This window comes from Humulus lupulus, chromosome 9 (assembly GCF_963169125.1).
Source record: "Humulus lupulus chromosome 9, drHumLupu1.1, whole genome shotgun sequence".
Taxonomy (NCBI): domain Eukaryota; kingdom Viridiplantae; phylum Streptophyta; class Magnoliopsida; order Rosales; family Cannabaceae; genus Humulus; species Humulus lupulus.
In genome coordinates this window covers 176,162,963-176,175,410 of record NC_084801.1, presented here as the reverse complement: position 1 = coordinate 176,175,410, position 12,448 = coordinate 176,162,963, and positions in this window count along the sequence as shown.

Genomic DNA, 12,448 nt, shown 5'->3' with positions numbered 1-12,448 from the left:
GTGTATTTTAGTTGATTACCCGTTTGAGTCTTTTTTTTGTTAAAAACTAACATTCGGACCCCATATTTTGTCAAAAGGTTAAAAATATAAATAGATAGATTATTATTTATTATTATTGTTATGTATAGATATTTTTAATTGATATTTATTATAATTATTATTAAAATAAAAAAGAGAAAATAGATTGAGGCTTTTCCTTAATTAATTAATAGCAATATGAATACATAAATATATTATTATATTTATAATTTAATTAAATAATTATCGTAATTAAATATCTAATTAAATTTTAATTCAAATTATATATCATTTAAATAAATCAAATTAAAATTATGTAGGCTGTAAAGATATATTTTCCTAAAGCTATTTACGTTTAAATAAAAAGTATAAATAATTTAAATAAAAATTTATCATATTTATTATTATTATTATCATTATCGATAATAAATTAGAAAAATGAGAAAAAAAATAGTTTTTTTTGCTCTCAATTGTTTAAGCACGTGAATATGTATAACTTGAAAATAATTTATTCAATTTTAAAATTAATTAATTAATTTATTTTTATTATAAATATAAAAAGTTGCTAAAAATGAATTAAAAATAGAAAAAAGAGAAAATGTTCGAATATAAATATACAAAATAAGGGTTTTTGTTTTAATTGGTTTAAATTAATTGATTTTTATATATATTGATGATGATAAGTTACATTTTCCAAAATTTCTTGTGTTACTATTTTTCCATAATAAACCAAAATTATAAATGTTACATTAAATAAAATAATATATAGAATATTTTAATAATTTTCAATAGTGATATTCAATTTGTTACACTATAATAATTTTTTTCGCTCTTTACTTTTGTTGACCCTGATTTTGGGCAACTGACACGGAGTCTAAATACGCTTAACGTTGATGAATGTGTTGAAAAGAATGTGATGACGAAAATAATAAGAACACGAGATTTTATAGTGGTTCGGCCCCAGGATCTAGTAATAACCTACGTCCACTTAGCTTATTATTGATGTAAGATCCAAATGAGTGATCAAAGAACTAGGGTTCAATGAGTTTCACCAACATCTGAAGAACAATACAATATGACTAATTTGATAACTCTAATCTCAAGTGATTTAGAAGTCGGAAAAGAAAAAAGGTCCCCTTCCCTGAGCCCTCTTCTTCTATTTATAAGCTCAGGGAAGATTTACATTGATTTGTTACAGATATTATTTCTTAAAGAATCGGATACTCAGGAAATCATGGGAGATGATTTCGAAATAATCGGATACTTAGGAAATCATGGGAGATAATTTCGAATTCCATCATAACTGCCTAAGATTTCCTCCGCGTATTATGTGCATATGACCAGGCTGGTCGTATAAAGAAACCGATCGCATGATACTGAATATCTTCCTGGTCGATAGTCGAGCACAGATTATGCCAGATGTCAGCCACGTGTAATTAATGCCTGCCAAGTTATTCACTCCTGATTTTTGGGATAACAACTTTATTTTTAATTTTTTTTAAAAAATTAAATATTTTATTTTTTAATTATTAATTAATTTTATAATTAGATATTTTAGTTTATTTATTTAATTATTAATTAATAATATAAATTTGAAAAAAGAGAATTAAAAATATGAAAAATAGAAAAAGTGGTTTGGAGCAATTTATAATTAGATATTTCACTTTTTTCCTTATTTATTAATTAATAATTATAAATTTGAAAAAAAGAATTAAAAAATGTGAAAAAATAAAAAAAATTCTTTAGAATAATTTTAAAGTGCGACACCACTTATTTTATATAAATACATAGATTATTTTATTTTTAAAAATTGAATTCATTCATTATTTTTATGTAGTAAATAATTAATTTAAATCAATAATAACTTAGCAAACTATAATTTTGTTGTAAAAAAAACCAAAATATTATCTACCCTTACCCTCTAACAATATTTTGGCCCTTAATTTTCAAATTAAATTTCATACTAAAAGGTAATCATAGTGCATTAAATGTTTGGATTGCATAATGATAATTTTTTTTTATCTTATATATTACTTATTACTAGGTTAAGGGAATTGTGGCCCCCAAGGGTTTGGACATTTGTAAAGCCATAATTATTATTTGTATGTTGTTTTTATAATTAAAAGAAAAATAAATAAAATATAAATTGGAAATGGAGAAGCAACCGTAGGATGATAGTAATAAGTAGTAAGAAAAATGATACGTGGATGGATCCTTTTACATATAGAGAGACCACTTCCACTTCTCAGATCAAAACCATGTACGGGTGTCGGTAGTATTATCAGCCTGTCAGCTTTATTCAAATTATTTAGTTATTTTACATTTTATTTTTCTATAAAATTTATTTCTTTTACATTTTTAAAAATGAAAAATGAGTAACATATCTAGAGGCTGTAGACTATCAATATCGAATCAATTGTAGTGTTTCAAATTCAATCGATCGAATATGTCACATCCTGATCCTACTATGAGTTTTAAATGAGATGAGAGTAAATAGTATTAAAATAATGATAGAGAAAATATGCAGTAGGGCACTATTACAATATTCTATATCCTTAAAACGAATAATTTGCGTATAGCAAAAAAAAAAAAAAAAAAAACAGAGAAGAATTTGGTGACGATTTCTATTCTAAATTTACAAAGATCTAAATCTAATTACAAGATATCAATCATCCAACGACAATAACGATAGAGAGAGATTACGTCTAAAAATATTTATACAAAAACTAACTTAAATTTAGATGAAAATTTAGTCACGTGATATATTGTGTTTTTATAAAGTATTATTTTGATATATTTTTTTTTTTAAATAATACTAGTATGTTTTTATATATTTTAAAATCATATATATTTAGTATTTTAAACTTAAATTTGATTAATAAAATTTTGTTAATACAACTAAACTTTAATTAGTTATATGTAATTAAATAATTAAATTGGAATTTGGAACTCATATAATATAATTGAGAGAAATTTGATTAAATTGATAAAATTTTATTAATTAAATTTAAGTATAGGGTGTTAAATATGTACGATTTCAAAATACAGGGTATCAAATAAGTATTATTATAAACACAAGGTATCAAAACGATACTTTATAAAAATATAGAGTACCAATTAGTTACCTACCCAATTAAGATTAGAGTTTGATCGTATTTATAAAAAAAATTCATTAATTTTTTTTAACTACAATAATTTCGAATATCTTGTGGAAGCATATGTTAATTTATTATGTTATTTTTTTATTTGAAAAAATAAAAATCTAAGTTTCTTTTCATTAATAATACGAACTAAGTTCAGAATGACACATTTTGATAAGCCACAGACGAGTGAGCAATCGACAACAAATATCGATAAACTAAGAATATACATACCAAAGTTATGAATATTTTAGATGAATTAATATAAGTAATTATTATATTTATATAATTAAAAGTAAAAAATAAAAAAATATTTATCTAATTAGAAGTAAAATTATTTATAAAATACTAGTTAAGAATAATAATATAAAATATAGATATGTGTGGCAAAAACATTCATGTAGTCATATTTGTAACACTTAAATCTTTATATAATATTTTTTTATCCAATCTGAAATAGACACATAGCACTGCTAATTGTGTTAACAACCGGGAAACAATTATGAACCAACTGCTCATCAAAACACTAACGAGATAAACTTTTGACACTAATAAAATTATTTATAGATTTAAGTGATACAAGCATTATTACATAGTGATTTTCATCCAATTCTCCCTATTATGTTTCATCTATTATGATACTTGTTGATGGTAATTTTTGTTTCAATTACCAATTAATGGATTAAGTGTTAGAAAAGTTGACTATGTACTATAGTATAAAAAAAGTGAATGAAAAATTAATTTTGGTTTGTATCACATTGTTACAATTACACCACCTAATATTAAGTTTATATATATATTTCTAAATTATTTATTAGAGTTCTTAAGTTTTTCTAGCATTAATGAAGAAAAGTAAATAAAAACTTAATTTTGGTATAATTGTAAGTAAGACCACTTAGGCTTAGTAAGACAAACCAAAATTAAGGTTTCATTATTAATTGTTTTATACCATAGTTGACTTAGTCAATTTTTCTAACATTAAGAGTATAGATGTTGGGTTGAACTCATGAACCTACTTTCTTATAAATGATCATACCATACACAATAACTAATTCAATTTTCATTTTTAATTGAATTGAAACTAAGGCATTTGCTAGGTGGAGCACTAGTACTAGCGTGTACATGATAAATAATCATCACCCAAGCTTTCAATTGAATATTATAACAAATACATTATGATTTCTTATTAATATGGATTCACATATATTTTTTTAAAATATTATGTATGAGTAATTAGTTTAACAATTAAACTATAAATAATCTAATTATTAAGATGTGTATTTATTTAATACTAAATTAATTTGGATTATTAGAATTTTAATCAACTCAGTGTATAAAGAAAGTTAGAATTATGGCCTCAAGATTAATTATTCCAAAAAAAACTTTATCTCTACTTCTCTAATATATATATGAGAGAGAATCCATTAGTAATATTATTGTGATTAATAAGTAATAAGTATAAGACTTCTACATCACGAGTCATTGACATTGACTCAAATACGTTTGCTTATAACGTATTTTATAATCCTTGAAAATTAGACCGATGAGTTTGGGATTATATATAGTGAATTGTATCAGGATGTATGGTCTAATACTGACATCAAATCTTTTCATACAATGACAATTTTTTTTTTTTTTTTGCATAAATGAATTTTGAGTTTTTTATTTTTTTTATTTGGGGATTAGTTCTTCATAAATATTTGTTAGCAATTCTTGAGTTTCAAAAACAGTTGCAATTATGTCATTTTAGTTCATTTATTTTTGAACAAATTTAAAATTTTTATGGACAATTTTGATTTTTTTTCTTCCCTAAATATTATATATTTTCAAATATTTTTATAGGGTGATGTTGTTGTGCACCAACAAAAAGGTGCATGTGCACCTCTTCGTGTTTTTGGTACCATATACATTGTAATTATTTAGAATATATTTTAAATTTTTGGGAAATTATAAATAATTTATCGTTCTGAAAATAAGGTTCAAATAGTTTGTTGCACTCGAGACTATTTTTTTATGTAGGTTGAACCATGTTTTCGACACTATAAATTATTTGAAATTTTCCAAAAATTTACAGGATAGTCTAAATAACTATAATATACACAATCATAAAAAAATTGCGTCAAATATCATCTAAGTATTCAAAACACGAACGAGGTGCGCCGTACACCCAAAAATAAGGGGTGCATCATAGAATTTTCCTATTTTTATATATTTAGAAAAATTAAAAAAAAAATCAAAACTAGAAATATTGTGAAAACGATAAACAATAGTGACTTTGTTCCTATTTATAAAATTCAAAGATTCAATTAAAAGACTGAATTGTCAAATAAGATGAAACTCATCGGATATTTAAAACTTTTTCCCATCCTCTCCAAATTATCAAAAGAGTTTAGTGACCACTCATGTATATGCCATTTCATACAACTATTTGTGAGATTTAACTAACAAATATATTTATTATATTTTCTATAACTGCAATAACAGATTAGAAATGGATGATCTATAGTCTTGATATTAATAAATTTAATTTATGAGAGAAAAAAAAGCGTATGCCAACTTTCATATGTTTATTATAGTCCTAATAATGACCCTATTGGACATGGATGTGATTACATGCGGTCCGTACAATGACAATCAAGTTTTCCATTGACTAAAGGCAAACAAATATGACTTTTAATAGCTTGTCTTTAAAATCTATTTACTATTTATATAAATTTGTTTCGTACAACTTTCGAAGGTAAAATTGCGCTGCAATGCAAATTAATGAAATAAATGGTGCCGTATAATAATATAGTAACATTTATTATTATTATTTTGAAATAAAGAAGGAATTTTATTAATAACTGTCCTTCAAAATTACATCAAGAATAGCAGGAGAGAAGTCTCCTCTACTGATAGTACAGTCAGCAACATGACAGGAAGCTCTAGCAAGAGCATGAGCAACACTGTTCGCAGACTGCTTAACAAAGAAAATTCTAATATTCTTATCATCATTCCACAAACCCTTACACTCCTTGATTAAACTCCCGAAGTAGGAGTCCATAGAAATTGCACTACGAAGGGCTTGGACAACTGTGAGACAATCAGTCTCAATAATAACCTTATCCCAAGATTTCTTCTTGATCCAATCAGTCTCAATTATTATTATTATTATTTGTTCAGACAAAAAGATCTCTTTCACACGCCCAAACCTTAAGTTTTACTTTCAAGAATCAATTACTTTCATAAGATAAAATGAGAGAGGAACTAGATTTAAGCTTTCTTAATTAATGGACATCCACAACATCTTCTAACAATATAATATAATGGTATTATTAGTAGTAGTACTCATAAGAAGTTACAATAAAAAATAGTTAAATTGAACACATTAAACTTCAATAAATACAAATCTAAATTCTAAAACAAATAAAAATCTTGTCAAATTATAACATAACACTAAAGTCATTTAATGAGAATAAAATTTAAAATAAAAATAATATATTTTGTCCTAACTCACCAAAAACATATCGAATGAATACTCCATTTCACCTTTGCATCAACGGCACTATTACATGGGAAAAGGCCAATTGAGGAGTCTTAAAAAAATGATAATTTTTAACTCGCCCTGATTTAGGTCTGCCCCGACCCGTTTAATTTGTTTTTAAGAAACATTGAATTATAATAAAATTAGATTAAAAAGTAAGAAATGAAATTCTAATTGAATTTAATATTTAGTTGACAACTAATATTTCTTCAAAATCTAATTTTAACAAATCTCTTCAATCTATTATAATAATATATAAACTTAAAATATATATGTATATATATTAATATTTTCATTGATTGTTAAAGCTTTTTATCTCTCTAAATAATAAATTAATTTTTATTAGAAAAGTTGAAATAAAATAATAAAAATAATTATTAAAAACTAAAAATACTTAATTTTAATATAATTTAGTTTTTTCTTTAAAATAAAATACTTATAAATCGAGTTAAATTGGTGGCAATATTGTCTTCTACATTAAAGTAAAAAAGTTATAGTATGATATTGTAAAAAAAAAAAAGGTAACTTGCAGTATGATTGCAATATTAGGTTTTAGTAAAGAAAAAAAAAGTTTTCCCGCCCAGTCTCGAATTTCGCCCTGTTTTAACCAAGGCAAAGTCACCCTGTCGGCCCCGACCCATTTTGTCATGCCTAGTTCTAGCATGACATGATCCAACTTGCCTTAACACAAAATCTGGCATGAAAGAGTGATATCATGATTTTAACCATTAAAAAATTGAATGTGTGACCATTACAAAAAAAGAAAAAAAAATTGAACTTCAAATCACAAGAAGGAATACAAAAAAATCAAAAGAAATAACATAAATCACACTGACATATAAAAAAAGAGTAATGATATGTACACTAAAATTATGCACCAAAACATTACGCGCCAATTTTTTTTAACTAATCCCATTCATTTCAGCTGAGACTCACTCTTTTAAAAAGCAGTACCATATCAGTTGGTGTAATGTTTTGGTGTACATATCATTCTTGTATAAAAAAATATATGTAAGAGAAATATATCATGTATAAAGATTTAAGAAGAAAAGATGAAAACCTACAACACTATCTAAATTATATTTATAGCATGCAAGATGAACAAATTTGAGGGGAGATCATGAAAGTGAAAGGGGGTGAGAGAGAGAGTACATATAAATATATTCATGTGTGATTCGTTTGACCTAGCTAGTATTTTTTTTTTTGTGAGTATAGTTTTATACTATATATATCTATATACTATACGTGCCACTTTTTGGTAAGAAATTATATAGATTTTTCCAAGCTTTGATAATGAAGATCTTGTGCTACAAAGAAAAGGGGCTTGTGGGTCTCTTTATTGCAGCAGATGATGGACATATGCACATGCATTGTATATTATAGGTGATACGTTTGTATCATAATCAACATAACATGCATGGAAAATCATCAAATATATTCTTAGCTATGTGTGCTTTATACATACATCAAAACATATCTACTAATTCTAATGGGTCCATACTAAAAAACAAAAGCACCGCAATCAGTTTAATTGGGGACACAAACTCTATGAAATATAATATTTTTTCTATTACTTTTTTCTAAGGATTTTGATTAGTTTAGTGTATTTTAGGTTTATTTTCTTAAAGTTTTATTGTTAATAGTTAATGTGGTATTTTGGATGGAAAATTTCAAGAGAAATATGAAGTTTGAGGTCAATCAAAGGTTTTATATTCAAGTCTAGAATTAACTCGGTAGTTGTTGTGCAAAGATGAAACTTCAACCCTGATTTCGACTATGATTTATGCATTTTCTAGGAAAAATTAGTGAAATAGAAATTGTAAATCTCTTCCTCTGCTTTCTAAATTATTTTAAATTGTTTAATTTGGAGTTTGTATGAGAAAGTTACGCCAGTTTTACTGAAAAATATCAAATCATGAAAAATGTTTTGGACAACAAGGTCTAAGTGGGCACGTGGAATTCCTGCGTGGGATCGTAGGGAGTTGCGACTAGCTGACTAGGGCATAATTTAAGGCATTTTGAAGCCTATTTAAGGAAAAATTCATATTTTCATCAGGGTCATCATATGAGATCATATGTGAACGTGGAAAACAAGTTTTTGGAGAGAAAAACACAAAACAATACTGAATTTTGAAAAATGAAGACAAATCTAGACACTAGTTTCGTTTTTTTTTTCTTCTTCTCTTATTTTATCTTGTTCTTTTGAATTTCAAACCATGATTTGTGAATATTGTTTGGTATTTTCCATTATGATCATTAACTAATTTTTTTTCTAAGGCTTTAATGGAACCCTATGTTTAAAATTAGTTTTTTTTTGAATTATTTACTTTGATGTTCATGTTAATTGTTTATATTGATTTGTGCTTAATGCTTTTCAAATAGTGGTACAACATTTAAATTAATTTAATAATTTAGGTGGAACTTGAAAGATAAAATCTAAATTAGAGCTAACCAATATAGCCTAGGATTGACTTGTTTATGTTGATTTGTGTTTAGGATAAGAATATACCTAATCACCCTAGGTAGTCAAATTAAGGTTAAACTTAATACTATTGATAGATTTAAATTCTTGATAGGAATATTGGAATTAATCTATTGGTTAGATTTACTTGTGATTTTGGAAAACCTTGTGAATATTTAGGAACCCTAGACTAGCAATTAGAACATTAAATTAAAGAAGATGAAATATTCTTATGAAAGAACATGGGGATATTAAAAACCTAGAATTCTTAATTCTTGATTTCTAATTGTGTTATTTTTTTTTAAAAGTTTTATTTTATTTTTCTAGTTTCTTTGAATTGTATCTAACTTGGAATGAAATAATAATAGTGATTGGTATTTAACACTTAAAAATTAGTCTTTGTGGAATCAATTTTAATATACTATTTGTTTCGATACGTGCTTTTGCGTAAGATTGATAAAATCAATAACAGACACTATCCAAAAATTATTAGTCATTGAAGTATTAATTGAGTTAGATCTTATATTATGAAGATAAAAAATATCAGGTTGGACCCTGGTGTTTTCCCGAATATGCGATGGTCCATGTGTTTTGTTAAATGACAATTCAGATTATGTGTTTAACAAAATGGATCAAAATTGTATCCAAGATCCAATTTTGGTCAAAATATTTTAAAATATAATATTTCATTCTTAGCTCCTCAACCAACATATCCGCTTCTCTGAGCCCATCACATCTCCACCGACCCAACAATTAATCTTATAATTGAAAGTATTTTGATCAAATTCGGATCTAGAGTACTATTTTGATCCATTTTGTAAAACACATTATGTAGGATCTCATTTATATAAGTTTATATGCATGTTCCCTATTGCACAAAATAACATATAATAAAAAATATAAATACATGCATAGAAGTAATTTTCATACAGAGATTCGCAAATACAATAATAAAACCATTAGAGTACTTACAAGATGTGTAGCGGAACAATGACTACACCTTTGGATTCCCTAACCTTTTGTCTTTGTTGAATGCTAGGTATTGCAAGGAATCCAAACCGCTTTGAAATAAGACCGTAGTCTTCCAAGTATTTCTCTAAAACAACCAACTGTTTGTGTGGGCACGTCTCAACACATGAGAACATAATTCCTAGAGAGAAAACTAAGAGGAGTGGGCGACTAGGTATAAAATATTAGTAGTGAATTTTTACCTTGTCAAATCCAGCTTTTTAATGTCATTCTATAACACTAGTATATATAGGCAATTAGCTAGGACATAAAATATGTTTTAGTTACCCATTTTATTTTAATTATTTAATAATTATAATTAATTAAATACTTGTCAAAATTAATCAATTATAATTTTGACCTTTATTTAATTAATTTTATTAATATTAATACCATTTTATCAATATTAACAAAATTGTCTCAATTGGCTATAATACTCACTTTTTGAGACTTTGCAATAAAAACCTCAAAGTTTTTTCTATTTCTTTTCTCACAAAATATCAATAAATAATTTAACATTATTTATTTCATTGACCTAGTCAATATGATCTTTTTATAATTAATTATTCAAGACTACTAGGTTTATTTTGATAAGAGATGACATGGGGACCATGGATCCACGAACTCAAGCTTCAATAAGTTACCGTGAGTTTATTTATAACAAATAATCTCACTACCTTATTAATTCATCGTGACTCCATTATAGACTCAGAATTGCCCTCTTGAATTCATAGAACGCTTTACACCAAATGTAAATACGTTATCCATTGTTATAACCATAACCGTCATTCAATTCTCTATAGATGATCTACTAATGAGACGAGTGAAAATTACCATTTAACCCCTCATGGATATTTTATCCTTAACTCCCACAAAGTTCCTTGTAAATGATATTTTCGTAAATTTAATTACAGAAATGAGTACTCTATCATACAACACTTGAACCAAGCTATATCAAAATTGTCGTTTCACTTCTTAAACAGAATCTATAGATTTCATATCTGTGATAAATACTCTCACTCAATTGTACTACCAAATCTCCAATATGTAAGTATGAGCTAGTCCGAAGAGTAAGCTAGTAACGAACAAATCAAAAGACTTGAATAATATAATTAGCAGAATATTAATCACGCAGAATTAAGATTGAATGGACCTATGGTCAACGTTGTGATATGATTAGATTATATAATAACGATACTTACCTATCTTGTTAATAATCAATATCGGTCCAGTCAAATGTAACAAAATATATCTGATCTTATCTACTTTGTCAATTATCTGGATATGACATCACACCAGATATGTAAGTAGATCTTATCGTAGATTACCCAATTAGTAAAAATCCAGTGTACTTATTTAATCTTATGACAAAATGCTTTTGAACATATAATTACAATTATAATCCACTGTGAGTGAGCCATAATAATTGTAACTATATATATCTTCGGGATTTTATAAACGTTTGTATTAATAATAATTAATCATGTAATAAAACACGTAAACAACACAATTTGATTGAGCAAAATGATTTCTACTACTTTATTGATAATGAATGAATTACATAAGTAATGTAGTTTTATAAGGGAAAAAGCCCAACACAGGGGCCGTTTGTGTTGGGGGAGAGTGAGATTACACCACAACAATATCTATAATCTACACACAATAATGCTTGATAGAGACCAAATAAAGATTGAGAAAGATGATGCAAATCCTAGTTGTAAAATAATCTTCTTCAATCTTGATGAACCTTCAAAATCCTTGGAGAACCACCACTTTGAGCTTTTCCTTCTTCAATGCAAAAACACAAAACCAAAGGCTTATACACGATTCTTATCGCTGTCCTAATTCTCTATTTCCTAGCCACCATTGATGCTTGAGGCCTTTTCTAAGAGGAAATGAGAATTGAGATTGAACAATCCTTAAACTCATAAAGTCATGCACTTTCTTTATGAGTTTCTTAGAGAAAACTTGAGATTCTTGAAAGCTAGAGAGAGCCTTGAGAGAGTGATCAAGTATTCTAAAACTCTATTAGGAACCTTTTTATAGTGTAGACATCGTCTAACCAATAACATTAGAGCTAAAGAACTCGTCATTTGGAGTGACGCGTTGCCTGCCAAGCGATGCACATCGCCTACTAGGGCTTTTGTGCCCCTTTGAATCTAGGCGATGCAACGCCTCTAAAGAGGCGACACATCGCCACCTCGAATGACTTGTGAGTCCTCCAATGGGCCTAAAATTGCTCCAAATTCTACCAAACTTTTTGGGAGTCCTTAGATACATCCATGTATCACTTTAGAC